This window comes from Aethalodelphis obliquidens, unplaced genomic scaffold (genome assembly GCF_003676395.1).
Source record: "Aethalodelphis obliquidens isolate GAN/ISIS:26980383/991018 unplaced genomic scaffold, ASM367639v1 scaffold68, whole genome shotgun sequence".
NCBI lineage: Eukaryota > Metazoa > Chordata > Mammalia > Artiodactyla > Delphinidae > Aethalodelphis > Aethalodelphis obliquidens.
Window position 1 is genome coordinate 688,943 of NW_020838012.1, and position 20,494 is coordinate 709,436.

A 20,494-nucleotide genomic window follows, 5' to 3' on the forward strand; every position below is an offset into this window, starting at 1 on the left:
GAGAAGGTTCTGAATTTTAATAGAATTTTTTTGAGGAATGTATTCCTTTAAGGATTTGCTCCGGGAATTTGGAGAAGAACTAAACGTACAGGTAAAAATGAAGAGATCCTAATTGGGAAGAGGCAGAATACAAAGGCTAGGAGGATGCTTTGATCTTTTATATATGCAAGCTGTCAATGGGGACCCACTGAAAATTATTAAACTGAGGCATGGCATACAAATGTCATTGTGAAATGATTACTCTGATGATATGTGGAGACTGAAATGGTAGAATCAGAAAAAGTGGGGTTTAATATAAACACATATAGTAATTGAAAGAAATACAACAATATTGTACATCAGGAATATTATAATAGTGTGTGTGTGTAAATACCTAGGTACATGGATTTTTATTGTGAGAATTTTTATAATAACAAATATTTGGAAAGAGCTTAAATTGTCATAAATCAGGGATTGGTAAAATAAATATGCTACTCTCCACTCTAATGAAACCGCTGAATTTGATTTCTAAAAAGCATATTAAGTACACAATGTTCATGGTACATGGTTGACATAGAATAATGTTCATGACACATTAAGTGAAAAATCGCATATCTATAAGACAGATTCATATTATATGTATATAAACACATCTAGATGGAAACACTCAAATGTTATATCTAAATGATCAAGTTATAGTTGATTTTATTTTCTCCTTTTATTGATATTTAGATTTATTTTCTAAATTTTTATAACAAGTGAGCACTGTATGCATAATTTCTGCACTTGTCCACATGATAAAATATTATAATGCAGCACTATGGATGTGGTCATGAAATTTGAGAGAAGGGCACAGTTTTGGAAGTCAGTGTTAGATTTAACTGGAATTTGATGACATTGAGTTCATCTAGAATTCTAATAAATTTTATGTGTTGACCAATGTCACCACCAATGAAGCTCTACAATGTAGTCATTTCCCAAATATTAACTTTATGTGTATCACAACCTTACTTCATGGGAGAGAAAATGTGTGAAGAAAGAAAACAGCTTTACAGTCAAGGAACTTTTGTATGGTAATATCTTATAGTATAGTCTCTAACTACATGGGATAATTATATCGGGCAAGGATAATCTACCACTAGCAAACCTTTGAAGTTTTCAGCTACAAAGAAATTATGTCTCTTTCCAAATAAAAGTTTAAACTCCCTTATATTCTAAGAGAAAATATTTTCAGTTAAAATAGACAATGAATTAAGTGAAAATGTATGGCATCAGCCAAATGCCATGTATGCTTAGTATAAAAAAAATTTTTCAGTCACAGAAAAAATACACCAACCAGTGCATTATGATTTACTTCATTCAAAAAATATTTTCATTACCTATCTTGTGCAAGGCACTGTGTTAAGCCCTGAAGAGCATACAAAACTTATGAAATATAGTATTATCTCAAGGAGGTAATAGTCAGATGAAATGACATAAGTATTGATAGCCAGAAAGCAAGGTAAATATAACAAGGTAACTATAACAACAATAAGAATCATACAGACAACTAGTTTAACTGAATAAGAAACAGAACTCTTTAAGTTTTAGATTTTCATAAGAAGCTGCGAACAATACAATAGGTATTGAGTACCCTGCCGCTTCAGAGGGTGGTAGTAGATGCAAGACTTTCCAAGAAACTATGAGACCTGTTATGCCATCATTAGCCCACCATGTTCCTATAGACAAAAGTAACCCATTTTACTGAATGGAAAGTTTTCAGCTCAAAGGGAGGTTGTATAAAGGAGGATTTTGAGAAACTGAAAGAAGTGAATTATGTTCTCAATTATTAAGTACGTAACTGGCAACAGATAGCTACCAAGAAAACCTGATAGATCAGCTCCTCAGCAGTCGTAGGTCTTGAGTGAGTAGCAGTAAGAATCTACACACATAATTTTAATTGTCATAAGAGAATATTAATTTCTAATTTTGACTATGGAGTATATATTCACAGTGCCAAAATCAAGCAATTGCTGATGGTTTCAAAATACTGCTTCATTCAGTAGATATAAAGTTTAGAGCTACATGGATCATATAACTAAGTCCTTAAGAGTTTAAGTCATATGATACATGATGGCATAAACTATATATATATATATATATATATATATATATATATGATTTAGAACAATGATTCAGTGATATGAAGAGTTAGATTTTTTTTTCAGAACAAGCTTTGTTCTCACAGGTTATACCTATTTTATAATAACAAGAAATCACAAGGATTTGAGGAGCAATCTATTTATTTTTAGTAGAATGGGGTAAAATTCTGCCATTGTGCATTTCAAATCAGGGAAAGGGAAGCTGAATTATTTAATACATATTTTTGAGACAAGTAGCTCACTATTTTGATAAAATAAAGCAAAATCCCTACCTCATTCTTTGTAACTTCCAAATTGCTCAAATGGGTAAAATATTTAAATACAAAAATAATCCATAAAAAATAGCAGAAGAAACCTTCCTAGGGTTTAATTTTTTGAAATTACTCTAAGAATGGGGAAGGCCTGAGTACAGTAATAACTTCAGACAATATAAAAGATAAATTTGAAAACATAAACATTTTAAAGAGTTTTTATGGGACACACACTCCAAGTCAAATACATAGAAAAAGTTGTTCTATATCCATCATAGGTACACAGTTCTGGAGGTGGCTCCTAATGATGCTTATCCTCGTATATTATCCTTCTCTTAAATGTGGGCTGGATCTGGTGACAGTTTCCAACAAATAGAAAAAGCAAAAATGATGGATGTTACATTCATGATTAAATAATAAAGGACTGTATCTTCCTTTCTCTGGCTTCAACACCTCAGACTGCTGCCATGTCATGAGGACACTCAGGGAGCCAGTGGAGAGTCCTATGTGACAAAGAAACAAGACCTGACACCAACAACATGAGCAATCTTGGAAAGGGACTCTCCCGCAGTTGAGCTTTGAGATGACTGTAGCCCCTGCTAATATTTTGATGGCAGCCTGCCTGAGAACTGGAGCCTGAGGCTTTGACACTCCCAGATAAGTTGCACCTGTTTTGCTATATCTGTTTCCACAGAAACTGTGAGATAATAAATGTCTGTTGTTCTAAGCTGCTAAATTTTTTGGACTATTTGTTACACAGGAATAGGTAATTAATAAACCTCTTAATTCTTTTTTTTAAAAAACATCTTTATTGGAGTATAATTGCTTCACAATGGTGTGTTAGTTTCTGTTTTTTAACAAACTGAATCAGTTATACATATACATATGTTCCCATACCTCTTCCTTCTTGCATCTGCCTCCCTCCTACCCTCCCTATCCCCCAACTCTAGGTGGTCACAAAGCACCAAGCTGATCTCCCTGTGCTATGCGGCTGCTTCCCACTAGCTATCTATTTTACGTTTGGTAGTGTATATATGTCCATGCCACTCTCTCACCTTGTCCCAGCTTACCCTTCCCCCACCCCATATCCTCAAGTCCATTCTCTAGTAGGTCTGCATCTTTATTCCCATCTTGCCCCTATGTTCTTCATGACCGTTTTTTTAATGGATTTTTAATACTCTGAATAAAACTCTTCTTTCTTTGATATATTTCAAGATCACTACTCTTAAATTTCAAGGTTTCCATATACATGTGTTAGCATGTGGTATTTGTTTTTCTCTTTCTGACTTACTTCACTCTGTATGACAGACTCTAGGTCCATCCATCTCACTGCAAATAACTCAGTTTCATTTCTTTTTATGGCTGAGTAATATTCCATTGCATATAGGTGGCACATCTTCTTTATCCATTCATCTGTTGATGGACACTTAGGTTGCTTCCATGTCCTGGCTATTGTAAATAAAGCTTCAAAGAACATTTTGGTACATGACTCTTTTTGAATTATGGTTTTCTCAGGGTATATGCCCAGTAGTGGGATTGCTGGGTCATATGGTAGTTCTATTTGTAGTTTTTTAAGGAACCTCCATACTGTTCTCCGTAGTGGCTGTATCAATTTACATTACCACCAACCATGCAAGAGGGCTCCCTTTCCTCCACACCCTCTCCAGCATTTATTGTTTGTAGATTTTTTGATGATGGACATTCTGACTGGTGTGAGATGATATCTCATTGTAGTTTTGACTTGCATTTCTCTAATGATTAATGATGTTGAGCATTCTTTCATGTGTTTATTGGCCATCCGTATATCTTCTTTGGAGAAATGTCTATTTAGGTCTTCTGCCCATTTGTGGATTGGGTTTTTTCCTTTTTTTTTTTTTTTTTTTTTGATATTGAACTGCATGAGCTGCTTGTATATTTTGGAGAATAATCCTTTGTCAGTTGCCTCATTTGCAAATATTTTCTCCCATTCTGAGGGTTGTCTTTTTGTCTTGTTTATGGTTTCCTTTGCTGTGAAAAAGCTTTTAAATTTCTTTAGGTCCCATTTGTTTCTTTTTGGTTTTTTTCCATTTCTCTAGGTGGGTCAAAATGGATCTTGTTGTTACTTATGTCATAGAGTGTTCTGCCTATGTTTTCCTCTAAGAGTTTGATAGTGTCTGGCCTTACATGTAGGTCTTTTATCCATTTAGAGTTTATTTTTGTGTATGGTGTTAGGGAGTGTTCTAATTTCATACTTTAACATGAACCTGTCCAGTTTTCCCAGCACCACTTATTGAAGAGGCTGTCTTTTCTCCACTGTATATTCTTGCCTCCTTTATCAAAAATAAGGTGACCATATGTGCATGGGTTTATCTCTGGGCTTTCTATCCTGTTCCATTGATCTGTATTTCTGGTTTTTTGTCAGTACCATACTGTCTTGATTACTGTAGCTTTGTGGTATAGTCTGAAGTCAGGGAGCCTGATTCCTTCAGCTCTGCTTTTCTTTCTCAAGATTGTTTTGGCTATTCAGGGTCTTTTGCACTTCCATACAAACTGTGAAGTTTTTTGTTCCAGTTCTGTGAAAAATGCCAGTGGTAGTTTGATAGGGATTGCATTGAATCTGTAGATTGCTTTGGGTAGTAGTCATTTTCACAATGTTGATTCTTCCAATCCAAGAACATGGTATATCTCTCTATCTTTTTGTAGCATCTTTAATTTCTTTCATCAGTGTCTTATAATTTTCTGCATACCAGTCTTTTGTCTCCTTAGGTAAGTTTATTCCTAGATAGTTTATTCTTCTTATTGCAATGGTAAATGTGAATGTTTTCTTAATTTCAGTTTCAGATTTTTCATCATTAGTGTATAGGAATGCTAGAGATTTCTGTGCATTAATTTTGTATCCTGCTACTTTACCAAATTCTTTGATTAGCTCTAGTAGTTTTCTGGTAGCATCTTTAGGATTCTCTATGTATAGTATCATGTCATCTGCAGTGACAGCTTTACTTCTTCTTTTCTGATTTGGATTCCTTTTATTTATTTTTCTGCTCTGATTGCTGTAGCTAAAACTTCCAAAACTATGTTGAATAATAGTGGTGAGAGTGGGCAGTCTTGTCTTATTCCTGGTCTTAGTGGAAATGCTTTCAGTTTTTCACCATTGAGGACGATGTTGGCTGTGGGTTTGTCATATATGGCCTTCATTATGTTGAGGAAAGTTTCCTCTATGCCTACTTTCTGCAGGGTTTTCATCATAAATGGCTGTTGAATTTTGTCGAAAGCTTTCTCTGCATCGATCGAGATGATCATATAAACCTCTTAATTCTTAATATATGACCTTAGAAATAATTATTCACACATCCTATTGACAAAGACTGAAGGTTAATGATGCCCATTCTTGATAAAGTGTGGGAAAAGAGACTTTTGCTTACTTTTTATAATGTATAAATTCGTTCACTTTTGAAGTTAAGATTATTAATGTGTCTAAGGTTTTAAATGTTTATACCCATTCACCCAGCAATTTATTTGATTGAGTATGTATGAAAGTACCCAAACTATGTGTCCCTCAATAGATGACTGATTATATTAATCATGATTCAGACATGTGATGGAATATTTTGTGAAGAATAAGGTATATCTAAATGTTAAGGTCTAAATTTGCCAAGGAAATGATGCAGTTACCTTTCCTTTATTTTCTCTTTCATTTTGCTCAGTTTTCTAAAGATTCTTCCCCCTTACACTAACATTGTTTTCAGCAGTGTTTATTCTAACTTGTAACAGGATAGTTTCAAGACTAAGATGTTGACTTTGGAACCAGATTATCTGAGTTCAAATCTCTTCTCTGTCACTTCTTTTGTGATCTTGGAAAGGTTACTCTGTGGCTTCTTCATCTGTTAGTAGTAACTCTTTTGTACGTATATTGTGAAAATTAAATGAGTTAATATAAGTCAAGACTTACAATAGTACTTGGAACATAGTACAAACTGCATAAGTGTTGATTCTTTTCTAAATTGTAGTTTTGTCTAAGTTAGATATTTCCTACAAATTAATTTCAGGATGTTTTAGGGGATACATGAGCAGCAGGCACATTCAAGGATGTGGTCTTAGAGTAGTCTCATCAGGTTTTCTCTTGGTACATCTCTTATTGGTGTCCTCTGGGTTCAATGTTTTTCTCCTTCTTGGTTACCAGGAAACCTGTGGATTGAGTTAAACCCCCTACTTTAGAAGATTTACATGAGTTGCTTTGGATATTAAAAATTATTTTCACTGGTACTGGCAAAATATGCTACTACATTCACTTTTTAAAAAAAGAAACAGAGTGTCCTTTGACCCACAAATGACCTCATTCCATTTCCAGATGAAACCACCATTACCAAAATGCTGGTATCCAGGCACCACCCTTAGTCTGGAGACCAACTTGGAAATGCCCATGGAATTCTACAGCATTAAGGATGGAATGGACTAAGACTAAAGTACAAGGGGAACATTGTTGATGGGGCAACTGCTTCTGTGCACAGGAGTGAGAAATTTATCACAGAATGAATCACATGTAAGATAAGATATTAAGAAAGTGTCTGGTAGCCATAGAGAAACTGGAAAGAAAGACTTGACCTCAGTCAAACTTAAATATTAGAAACGATTCATATCTAAAAAAGAACAGTGCTATTAATAATACAATTTTTAGATGATAATTATGAAACTGGTATAGAAGTTTGTTCAAATTGCATAGAGGTTGGTGGTGGAAAGCTAGCCAAAGGAAGAGGAAGGCCTAAATCAAGGCAGTGGCAAGGAATGGAGTTGGATTTCAGAAACACATCTGATGTGAATAAGAGGCTATATAAACGAGATGAGGGTGTGGTTATAGATATATATGAATGTGGAGAGTTTTACTATAAACCTAAAGAAAGGAATTTATTTAATTTGTATTAGAGACCTGTGAAAACACCTGTCAATCATGGTTACATCTACTTATAATACAACTTTTACTGTGCAAGATAAGTGTATGGATGACAAAATGCAGGTTGATCTTCATTATCTAGTCTGGAATCATTTTAGAATAAATTTTCTAGCCTAATCTTAAAAAAAATAATATGTAATGTATATCTATTTCAATATTAAGATAGATCTATATTGCTAGCACATTTATATCAGCCCAGATGTAAAACTATTAAATTTATTTTATGTAATGTTAAAAGTAAGTTAAGCATTTCTAATTTTATGGCATGTTTGTGTAATTTCCCCTTGCCCCAGAGTTCCACAGGGATGGTGTGAATGAGGTCAGATGAATTCCTGCCCATGCAGTAGCTTTAGTGCAGGAGAGGAGCTCTGAGCTAACCGAACCTGAGTATATTTGAATGGGCAGAAAAAATGCTCCCCTTTTCTCTGGAGGAAGACGTTCTCTTTAACCTACTGCAGAGTAAGCATGCTTGTTTTTGCTCCAGCAGGAGACACTATTTCTCTCTATCAAGGTATACCAAAATCCTTGAAAATACAGTTTGTTAACAAAGGACAGTTAATTACAACACAGGTTTGGACTGCTAGGGTCCACTTATACACTGAGTTTTTTCAACAATAAATAACATAATACTACATGATCCACACCTGGGAGAATCCACAGTTGTAGAATTACAGATACAGAGAGCAGACTATAAGTTGTCTGACTATAAGTTACATGCAGATTTTCAACTGCTAGGGGGTTAGGGCCCCAACACTTGTGTTATCCAAGGGTTGATAATATTTGTTTGCAAAACATGCAGAAATGTGAGCCACCCATGGAGAGTTGTCTCCAACAGACAGCATAAAGCAAAACCACAATATCACAGTTGGTAAACATAAGTTTGTCTTCTATGTCTGTGAGTTTATTTCTGTTTTGTAAATATTTTAATTTGTATCAATTTTTTAAGATTCCACATATATAAATGGTATTTGTCTTTCTACATCTGACTTACTTCACTTGGTATGATCATCTCTAGGAACTATATATCGGAATAACCTATAATGGAAAAAAATCTGAAAAAAGAATACCTATATATATATATATACACACACAATATATCACTTTGCTGTACACCTGAAACTAACACAACATTGTAAATCAACTATACTTCAATTTTAGAAAAGCACAGTATCACACTGCCAATTTCACAAATGTTGTTCTAGTCATGTAACATTAAATCCCCAGTGATGATAGCAATCACCTAGTGATGATAGTTTGATTCAGATCAATATTGTGAACAACAAAACAGTATTCTAAGTTGGTGATCTCTAGTGGACATTATTTATTTAGATCATACCACCCCAAAAGTTTTATTTAGTTGCTATATTTAATATAAGAGCATTCAATAAAAGTCAATTTATAAAAATAATTCAGAAAATTATTTTCAACTGACATCTATGCAAATATGGCTTAGCATGAGATGCATGATTCCTGAAAATTAAAAATAAACTATCAAATAAAATATGGCACTGATATACAGGAAAATTTATACTTCCCAAATCATTGAAGGAGCAAGGGAAAATGTACTATTCAAATTATATGGATTTACCTGGATATATCGATAAATGCTTGGCTTATTTTACCATTCTATCTTGGTATGATTATATACAATTTCTGAGCACCTTTCTGTGATAAGCTCTTAAAACATATATCCACCATCTTCCTTTCACAAAACACAAATAATATTTGCAAAATATTTCATTTAAAAAACGAATTTACTTAAGACACCAGGTTTATGCCATTCTGTGGCCTGGTTAAAATATGTCCAAATCAAGAAAGCTACATTTAGACATTTCTTACTTTTCATTTCTTCTAACATTCTATTATAAAAAAAATCAAATAGAAAATTGAAAGAAATGTACAATGAAAACCTGTGTACCTTTCACTGGAACTAGTATCCTCTTTTTTTCAGAACAATTTGAAAGGAATTTATGTATATTAAAATACTTAACTCTTACATACTCCAATATGATTTCATGTTTTTCTTTTAAACTGAAAAATATGTCAGTTCTCCTTGTACTAACACATTTACTTATTTTATTCATCTTTACAATAATCACAAAATAGTTTCAAAATTACCAATACAAAATTCTATGAAAAATAAACCTACTAATTAGAAGTTCAAGATTTTTTTTCACATCTTTTTAGTCTTAAAATATATCCTACCATGAATATATAGTCAGATTATTACTTAAGTTACTTGAATATTTTTTCTCTATGTGTATCTAATATCAATTTGCTATATAAATAAGTTAATTTGTTTCTGATGTTTTTCAGTTTTGGGGGTTTTCTTTCTAACAACCTTTTTTATGTCTTTATTTTAAACAATAAATTGTTCTTTCCTTCCCTTTTCAACCATTCCTGAAAGGTGACTATTTTTTATTAGTTTCTGGTTGACACATCCTTACTGGGTTACCCCCTACTGCATTTAACTTTGCAAAAATAAGCAAAAAGGAAAATAGATAGATACAGATATAGATAGATGCTATAGATATAGATAGATGATAGACGGATGGATGGGGAGAGAGAGAGGAGTCCTCTCCTACATTAGGGGCAGAATACTGTATAGAGAGTCCTATAACTATTTTTAAAAATTTGTTAACTATAAATAACTTACAATCAGTTTATGATGTTTTCTTTCCAGTCACATGGAAATCACTTGTGTGGATATTCCATAGATTATTCAATCAGCCTCCTTTAATAGATATTTGGATTATTTCCAATATTTTACTATAACAAATGCCACAATGAAAACTTTGTATATAGAGATTTTTGTTTTTATGGAGGAATATCTTCAGGGTAGAGTCCTAGAAATGTGACTTCTGTGTCAAAAAGTAAATGAATAGGACATTTTGTTGAATATTTCTAAGTCCCCCTTCATTAGTGGTGCAATATCCGGACCTCACACCAAAAATATTTGAGAGTGACAATTTCCCTGCCTCATTACCATCAGATTCTATTTTCAAGCTTTTAAATTCTTGCCAGTCTAATATATAAGAAAACAAATTTTTAAAAAAATTTTCCCTCAAACTTAAATACCCAGATATGTGTACAAATCTTGTATTTTCCCTATGTTTACCCAATATATTCTTAAAATATATTAAGTACAAAAATAATTTCTATATTGATCAGAATTTCAAGGGCAATGCATTTTGGGGAACAACTTTTCGTGGCACCATATTGGTGGGAAATTCTTAACTGTGTAACCTGCTCAATTTTTCTGTTTAAACATCAGTTTATGCCACTGAATAAATGAATAAAAGTAGTAATTGAGGTCCTTATTAACCACAATGATTGGTCCAGCAAAATATAAAGTAGCAAAAATTAGGGGACTGTCTATTATAAGTAATTAGGCACAGCAATTGTTTGAGATATCTCCATGGCTTTAAACTGAGGGGGGATGAATATGTGAAAAGATAAATTTACTTCTTTTATGTCATCATTTGGAAATTTTATCAACTCTTTTACTATTAAACCTAATTAAATTAAACTAAAATCCACTTTCAGTTTAGTTTTTGTTATTGTTTTGTTTTTTTTTAATAAAGAAGTCATTTTAAAATGTCTAAAAACTTTTAAACATAGTCAGTCTCTGTGATCCAACTGTCTAAGCCATATTTGAACTTTGTAGCTTCATTTTATTAATATAAGTGTGTCTAGAGTGAATGTCATGATGAAAATCCAGACTTGAAAATTAATCCTCTTCTATGATTCTTTCCATTTACTGCCTGAGCCTCTGTGGCAGCCAGCTGGAACATTAGCTTATTCCTAATGCTGATAAGGATTTGGAAAGAGGGACAATATTCATAATAGCAGGAAAAATTTCACGGATTTACAGATCTGAGTCAAACTGTAACGATCATAAAGTTTAAATTCTTGGTTTTAGATTAGTAAACTGAAACATGGAAAAGTGAATTATTGCTCAAGGTCCTAGATCAAGAATATCTCAGAGCAGCACCTGGAGCCCTACTTTTCATACTTCTATTCCCTTATGCTTTCTATCACACCAGCAATAGTGAAAGGAGTTCCATCCTCATTCAATAATTTTTGTTTTCAAATATCAGTTTATTTACATATATATATAAATATATATGTATGTATGTGTGTAAATATATCTATCTATCCATCTATATTTCCTAAATTTTGTGAACTTCATATAGCAATATTTTAATAATGGTTTTGTGTTTGTTTTGATTCCCTCATAGTTATAAAATATTTTTTATTTAGGGAAGTATAATACACTGAAGCATAAAGTTTATTCAAACCATCTGAGTATTGTTTCCAAGCCGCTTTTAAGAGTTGGGTTGTGTAATTATAATTTTTCCATTAAGGGAAAAATATCTTATTTTTACTACCATCTTCATAAATTACTGATATATTATCCTATGTTTTATTCCATGATATATTTTGTAAATATAATCTAGTAAACTATACTATGTAGTTATTATGAGGGCACAGGGGGATGGAAATGGACCATCACCTCCTAATTTCTAATAACTACTCTTATGCATTATACAGTCATTAAAAGCTAAAAGCCTTACTTGGGATAAGAACAGAAAAGTTCCATGTTTGGTCATATTAAGATAAAATTGATATGTAAGCCAATTGTATTTCATTCCATTTTTCCTTCAAGATTCAAAGAATAATGTCTGTTTCTAATATTTAAATATTAATAGTTACTAAGAACTTAAGTCCAGTTTGGTCACTTCTTGCATACCTGATCAAGTTATATCACCTTTCTTAAACTCCATTTCTTCATCTATAAAGTGGGAATAATCACAATTCCTTTGTACTATTGTTTTTTGGAACATTCTGAGGAAGTGTATATAAAGTAACTAATTCAGATCTACTTAATGTTATTTACTTTCTCATTCCATGTTCTTCAATATTTTATAGACACTGAATGTATTCACTTTATTATCTACCCTAAATGAATCTCAACCCTTCAACAACAAACCTCCAATATTTTCTGAAACTTACATAGGTTTATTGTAACAGGACATCAGAAATGCTACATTGAACAGCTAATAAAGATTTTTATAAATTTTAATCTTATGAATATTTTCATGTACCGCCAGGATTCCCTGTACTTTACATGCTACCTCCTCCTTTTCTTCCACAGCTAATTTATCACTGATGATAGAAATATATCCATTCTGTTTCCAAGGAGAGAAAATACTTAGTTCAGAGGTTGAGGGTTGTGTTGATAAAGTTTTCCAAAGACAAGTTAAAAATAGTCAGCAAGCACAGTGTTCAGGGTATTTTCTCTGTGGAGTTCTTGTCCTGCGTTAACTGGTTGGACTACCCACAGTTTAATTGCAAAATCTTCATTTCCCTAGGTGATGCACTGTGATGTCAACTCTAAGTGGGCCCATACAGCTTTTGAGACTGAGATGCAAAGAACTTGCTTTGCAAATGAGATCTTTACCTGCAAGTTGTTCTTAAACTGTGTCTGCCTAGCCAGGAGTAAAGTGGAGATTTGACATTTTCTTCTTCGTTTAGTTGTTGTTTTTAAGTTGTATGAGCTGTTTGTATACTTTTGAGATTAATCCCTTTTCTGTTGCATCACTTGCAAATATTTTCTCCCATTCCGTATGTTGTCTTGTTTTTGTTTTCTGTTTTCCTTGGCTGTGCAAAAGCTTGTAAGTTTGGTTAGGTCTCATTTGTTTATTTTTGTTTTTAATTCTATTATCTAGGGAGACTGACCTAAGAAAACATTGGTATGATGTATGTCAGAGAATGTTTTGCCTATGATATCTTCTAGGAGTTTTATGGTGTCATGTCTTATGTTTAAGACTTTATGCCATTTTGAGTTTATTTTTATGTGTGGTGTGAGGGTGTGTTCTAACTTCATTGATTTACATACCACTGACCAACTTTCCCAGCATAACTTGTTGAAAAAACTATCTTTTCACCATTGTATAATCTTGCCTCCTTTGTTGAAGGTTAATTTACCGTAGGAGTGTGTGTTTATTTCTGGGCTCTCTATTCTGTTCCATTGATCCATAAGTCTGTTTTTGTACCAATACCACATTGTTTTGATTAATGTAGCTTTGTAGCATTGTCTGAAGTCTGGGAGAGTTATGCTTCCTGCCTGTTTTTGCTTTTTTGTTTTTTCCTCAGGATTGCTTTTACAATTCTTGATCTTTTATGGTTCCATATAAATTTTTGGATTATTTGTTCTAGTTCCATGAAAAATGTCTTGAGTATTTTGATAAGGATCACATTAAATCTGTAGATTGCTTTGGGTAGTATTGCCATTTTAAGCATATTAATTCTTCCAATCCAAGAGCATGGGATATCTTTCCATTTCATTGAATCCTCTTTAATTTCCTTTATTAATCTTTTATAGATTTCAGTATATAAGTCTTTCACCTCCTTGGTCAGGTTCTTTTTTTTGGTGCTATTTTAAAAAGCATTTTATTTACATTTCCTTTCTGATATTTCATTGTTAGTGTAAAGAAATGAACCAATTTTTGAATGTTAATTTTTGTATCCTTCTATTTTGCTGAATTCATTTATTAGATCTAGTAGTTTTTGTGTGGAGTCTTTAGGGTTTTCTATACATAACATTATGTCATCTGCATATAATAACAATTTTACCTCTTCCTTTCCAATGTGGATAAATTTTATTTCTTTTTCTTGTCAGATTACTGTGGCTAGGACTTCCAATATTATGTTGAACATAAGTGGTGAGAATGGGTATCCTTGTCTTGTTCCAGATTTTAGCAGGAAGGTTTTTAGCCTTTCACCATTGAGTATTATCTTGTTTGTGGGTTTGTCATAAATGGCTTTTATTATGTTGAGATATGTTTCCTCTATTCCCACTTTGTAAGAGTTTTTATTATGAATGGATGTTGAATTTTGTCAAATGCTTTTTCTGTATGTATTGATGTGGCCATTTGATTTTTGACTTTTCTTTTTTTAATATGGTGTATTATGTTGATTGATTCACGAATGTTGAACCATCCTTGTGAACTTGGGATGAATCTCACTTGGTCATGGTGTATGATCTTTTTTTATGTGTTGTTGGATTTTGTTTGTTAAAATTTTTTTTGAGAATTTTTGCCTCTGTATTTATCAAAGATACTGGCCTGTAATTTTCTTTATTTTGGTGTTGTCTTTGTCTGGTTTTAGTATAAGGGTCAGGGTGGCTTCCTAGAATTTCTTTGGGAATGTTCTCTCCTCTTCAATCTTTTGGAAGAGTTTGAGAAGAATTGCTATAAGTTATTCTTTGCATGCTTGGTAGAATTCATCTGAGACATCATCTGGTCCTGGACTTTTGTTTGTAAGGAGTTTTTCTTTTTTTATTACAAATTCTATTTCACTTCTATTGACTGATCTGTTCAAATCATCTATTTCTTCTTGATTCAATTTTGGTGGGCTGTATATTTCTAGAAAGTTGTCCATTTCTTCTGGGTTGTCAAATTTGTTGGCATATAATTGTTCATAGTATTGTATTAGTTTTTTTTTTTTTTTTCTCTTTCCTGTAGTATCAGTTGAGATTTTTCCTTTTTTATATCTTATATTCATTTGGCTTCTCTGTCTTGTCTTCTTGGTGAGACTGCCCTAAGGTTTACTTATTTTGTTTACCTTTTCAAAGAACCAGTTTTTGGTTTTATTGATTTTTTTCAATTTTTAATATCTATTTTATTTATTTCCTCCCTGATATTTATTATTTTCTTCCTTCTGCTGACTTTCAGCTTGGTTTGTTCTTCTTTGTTAATTATTTTAGGTGGTAGATTAGGTTGTTGATTTGAGATATTCCTTGTTTTTGATGAAGGCCTGTATCACTATGAACTTCCCTCTAAGAACTGCTTTTGCTGCATCCCATAGATTTTGTAAGGTTGTATTTTCATTGTCATTTGTCTCAAGGTATTTTTTTAATCTGTATTGTAGTATAATTGCTTTACAATGTTGTGTTAATTTCACTGTGTAATAAAGTGAATCAGCTATATATATATATATATATATATATATATATATATATATATATATATATATACAATATCCCCTCCCTCTTTTAATTTCCTTTTTGACTTCCTCGTTGATCCATTGATTTTTTGGAAGCATGTTGTTTAGCCTCCACATAGTTGTTTTTTTCTCATTTCTTTTCCTGTGGTTGATATCTAGTTTCACACCATTGTGATCAGAGCAGATGCTTGAAATAATTTCTATACTCTTAAATTTGTTGAGGTTAGTTTTGTGCCCAAGTATGTGGTCATTCCTAGAGAATGTTCTGTGTGTTCTTGAAAAGAATGTGTATCCTGTTTTTTTTTTTTTTTTTTTTTCTTGTTGTAATGTCCTGAATATATCAATTAAGTTTAACTTTTCTATTGTATCATTTAGGAACTTTGTTGCCTGATTGATGCTCTGTCTAGAAGATCTGTCCACTGATGTGAGTGGGGTGTTATAGTCTCTTACTATTATTGTATTCCCATCAATTTCTACCTTTTTGTCTGTTAGTATTTGTTTTATGTATTTGGATGCTCCTATATTAAATGAATATAGGTTGATGTTTGTAATATCCTTTTCTTGTATTGATCCTTTTATCATTATATAGTGCCCTTCTTTATCTTTCTTTATAGCCTTAAAGCCTATTTTATTTGATATGAGTATTGCAACTCTTGTTTTCTTGTCATTTCCGTTTGCCTGAAATATTATTTTTTTTCATCCCATCACTTTCAATATATGTGTTTCCTTTGCCATAATATGGGTCTCTTATGGGCAGCATATTGTAGGCTCTTGTTTTTTATCCAGTCTGCCACTCTATGTCTTTTGATTGAAACATCCAGTCCGTTGACAATTCAGGTAATTATTGATGCATATGTATTTATTGCCATTTCAAACCTTGTTTTTCAGTTGATTCATTTCTTCTTTATTCTTTTCTTTGCTTTTTGTTTTTCTTTTTGTGGTTTCCTCTTATTTTGTGCTTGTGTTCTTTTCTTTTTGGTTTTTCTGAATCTATTGTTTGTTTTTGATTGGTGGTTGCCCTGTTTTTCAAGTATGTTAACCCTTTCCTATATCTGCTTGCTTTAGACTGATAACCATACAGGCTCAAACACATTCTAAAGAAAAAAAAATTTCTGCATTTTCTTACTCTCCTCCACATTTTATTATTTTGATATTCCTTTTTACATCTTTATGTTTATCCTTTTGCTATTCCTTGTGTTTATCATTGCTTTCACAAATAGGCTTGTTTTGTTTTGTTTTGTTTTTTGACCTGTGTACTGGCTAATTTAAGTGATTTAGTTTCCAACTATGATTTCCTCCTTCCTATATCTTTTTGCTTCTTTTCTATTTAGAGATGACATTTCAATATTTCTTTTAGCATAGGTTTAGTATTGCTGTATTCCTTTAGTTTTTCCTTGTCTGGGAAATTCTTTATTTCTCTTCCTATTCTAAATAATAATCTTTCTGGGTGGAGTATTCTAGGTTGCAGATTTTTCTGTTTCAAGACTTTGAAAATACTTTGCCACTCCCTTCTGGTCTGCAGTATTTCTGTAGAGAAATAAGCTGATAACCTTACAGGGATTCCCTTGTAAAGAGGGAATCCTGCCTTTAGAATCCTCTCTTTATCCTTAACTTCTGCCACGCTTATTATAATATGTCTTGGGTAGGTCTGTTTGGGTTCATCCTGTTTGGGACTCTCTGTGTTTCCTGTATCTGGATATCAGTTTCCTTCATTAGGTTTGGGAAGTTTTCAGCCATAATTTCTTCAAATACGTTTTCAGTCCCCTTTTCTCTTTTTTCTACTTCTGGAATCCCTATTGTGCATAGATTGGTCTGCTTTATATTATTCCCTATGTCTCTAATATTGCTTTCAATTTTTAGGTGGGTGGGAATTTTCTGCCTGCTCCTTTTGATTGGGTAATTTCCATTATTCTATCTTCAAGGTCACTTAGTCTTTCTTCTGCATTATTCATTCAGCTATTCATTGCCTCCAGCTCAGCTTTTTTCTCAGCAAATGAATTTTCTAATTTTTCTTGGCTTCTCCTCATAGTTTCTAGTTCCTTTTTAAAGTAATTTGCATTTCTATCAATAGCCTTTCTTAATTCTTTCAGTATTTTCAGTATCTCCTTTTTGAAATTGGACTATTGGACTATTAGACCATTAGACTGAAGAAGTCTGTTGCACTGTTTGTTCCTTCAGGGGAATTCTCTTGGTCTTGGTCTTTTAACTGAGAGCAGTTCCTCTGTTTCTTCATTTTGCTTATATTTCTCTTACACTCTGAGTTTAGGAGAAACAATTGTCTACTGTAGTCTTGGAGGACTTTATATGCGGGAGCATCCCTGCATAGCTTGTGTGGGTTTTAATATATCTTTTTGGCATGAGGGTTGTTTTTGGTTTGGATGCTTGCCATCTTTCTTCAGTGTGTGCTGGCTGTTATCCCATTGATGGGGGTGTGCAGGTACATGTGCATGCTCAAAGGAAAGTGTGGGCAGCTGTTTGTTCCCAATTGTAGGTCCCTTGGAAGAAGTCACTTCCTGCATGTACTCCCAGGGAAGCAGGGGCGGTATTTGTCTTTGGGTCATGGACACTTGGTGTTGGTGGGCCCCACACACTCCTGGGAAGTTGGGGACAGTGCCCTGAACCCACTCACAGGACCTTCAGTGACAGCAGCAGACTGCACCTTCCTCTGGAGTCCAAGATGGCAGTGGCGGCTCATTCTTGCCCCTGTAGCTTGTATAGGTGGTGCCCTGCCACCTGAGATTGTGCAGAGAAAGAAGTTCCTATGATGGGCCAGCCCCTCTCCTTGCTTCCTCCCCCAATAATGATGCCTTGCCTCTCTGGCAGGCCCAGGCTTCTTCCTGGACTCCCTGTGTTTTGGTGCACCATACCCTAGCCCCCTCAGGCTGTCTTCACACAGTCAATACTAGTTCTCTCCCCAGGATCTGACCTCCAAAGTCCGAGCCTCAGAACCCAGCTCCCACTGACCCCAATGGACGAGCATCCCAGGCTGGGGTGTACCAGTCATCACTGGTTGTTGGTGTAAGTCCTTCTCTGCTTTGCCTTCTGCAAACCTGTTGCTACACTCTCCTCTGAGGCTCTGAAGCGCCCCTTCTGCCTTGGCCAAACTCCCTGACAGTGAGGGAACTTCCCCATGTGCGGAAACCTTTCCTCTTTCACAGCTCCCTCCCAGGGGTGCAGGTCTCATCCCAATTCCTTTCTCTCTTTTTTTTTTTCTTTCTTTTGCCCTACTCAGTTACGTGGAGATTTTCTTGCTTTTTTGGAGGTCTGAGGTCTTCTGTTAGTGTTCAGTGTATGTGCTGTGATAGTCATTCCACATGTAGATTTTTTTCTGCGATACGCGGGCCTCTCACTGTTGTGGCCTCTCCCGTTGCAGAGCACAGGTTCCGGACGTGCAGGCTCAGCGACCATGGCTCACGGGCCCAGCTGCTCCGCGGCATGTGGGATCTTCCCAGACCGGAGCATGAACCAATGTCCCCTGCATCAGCAGGCGGACTCTCAACCACTGTGCCACCTGGGAAGCCCGTATGCGTACTCTTTATTAACAGGTAAGTGAGCTTCATAAAATGTCATCCAAAGAGATAAACTTCCTCTTTTGGTCAGCCAGAAAGTTTTCCAAAATGGCATGCAAATAAACACCATTCTTTTTGGTTGATTCTGGTAACTTTTGGCCTAAATTTATATGTATCCATTAGCATTCTTATAGTCTTTTCTAACTAATGTGATACTGTGGTGGCTAATTTTATATGTTAGGTTGACTGGACCATGGGATGCCCAGATATTTGATTAAACATTATTTCTGGGTGTGTCTGCGAGTGTGTTTCCAGAAGAGGTTAGCATTTAATTGGTAAACTGAGTAAAGCAGATGACCCTCTCCCATGTGGGTGGGCATTATCCACATAGTTGAAGGCCTGAATGGAACTTAAAGGTGGAGGAATGTTGAATTCACTTTCTGCCTATTTGAACTCAAACATGATGTTCGTCTGTCTTCAGAACTTTTGGGTTTCAGTCCTTCATATTCAGACTGGAATCCACACCACTGGCTCTCCAGCTCTCAGGACTTGGATCTATTTCACAGGCTTTCCTGGATCTCCAGCATGCAGACAGCAGATAGTGGGTTTTCTCAGCCTCCTAATCATATGAGCCAATTCCATATAATAAATCTTATTCTCTTCTCTCTATAGATAAGTAAATGATAGATAGATTCGTAGATAAATACATAGATGATAGAGAAAGAGAGATATATAGTAGAGTTACAGTTATAGATATAGATATGGGTACAAAGTTATATCCAATTATATCTGTTTCTCTGGAGAACCCTGGTTGATATACATACATATAAATATATGTCCAAAAAATTAGAAAATTGGATGTGCCTTAATCATGAAATTTACTTAAAAGTAGTATTATAATCATTAAACATTTATTGGAAAATTGATTATATTGCTGCTGATTAAAAAAAAACCTGTCAGTATTTTCCAGCTGGGTTCCATAAAACACTGACTCCATATATTAGTCCTTTGCCTGTTTCCTTTCAGATTCACCCCCTCTCCTTCTCATAATTTACTTTGTAACATAAGGGCCTTCATTTCTCAGCACTTTTGTCAACAGGCTTCTGGCTATAGGATGTCTGGTAAGGATTGGAAAGTGTTAGGATGGGAGAGACCAGGGTATTTCTAGCCCTCTATCTCTGTGAACATGGTATTTCCAGCCTCAAATGGAACTTTCCTTTAGTTGTAGGCTTTAACAGGAGAGACATGTTCTCCATAGTCTTAGTTCTTTAGGCTGGTCTCCCATACTTCTGAATTTTGTCTGGTGACCTCTGATCCTGGCTCTAATGATGCCACCCACTTAGAGGTGGTAGTAGTTTTCTGAATTGCTAACTTCTGGGTTGCCTCATTGTCTCATGTTAGACTTATTAACTTTTCTCTCACCTATGCAAAAATTTCTTTGTAAAATACTCCTCACATTTAAAATTGGTAGGGTGGCTTTTATTTTCTTGATTGTATTTGATTCATAAGAATTAAAATGTGTTGATTTTTTCCATATTTCTTGAGGCATAATTGACAAATAAAATTAGAAGTTATATAAAGTGTACTACATAATGATTTGGTATATGTATACATTGTGAAAGGATTTCTCCCATCAAGCTAATTAACACTAACACATTTACTTTATTTACTCTGACA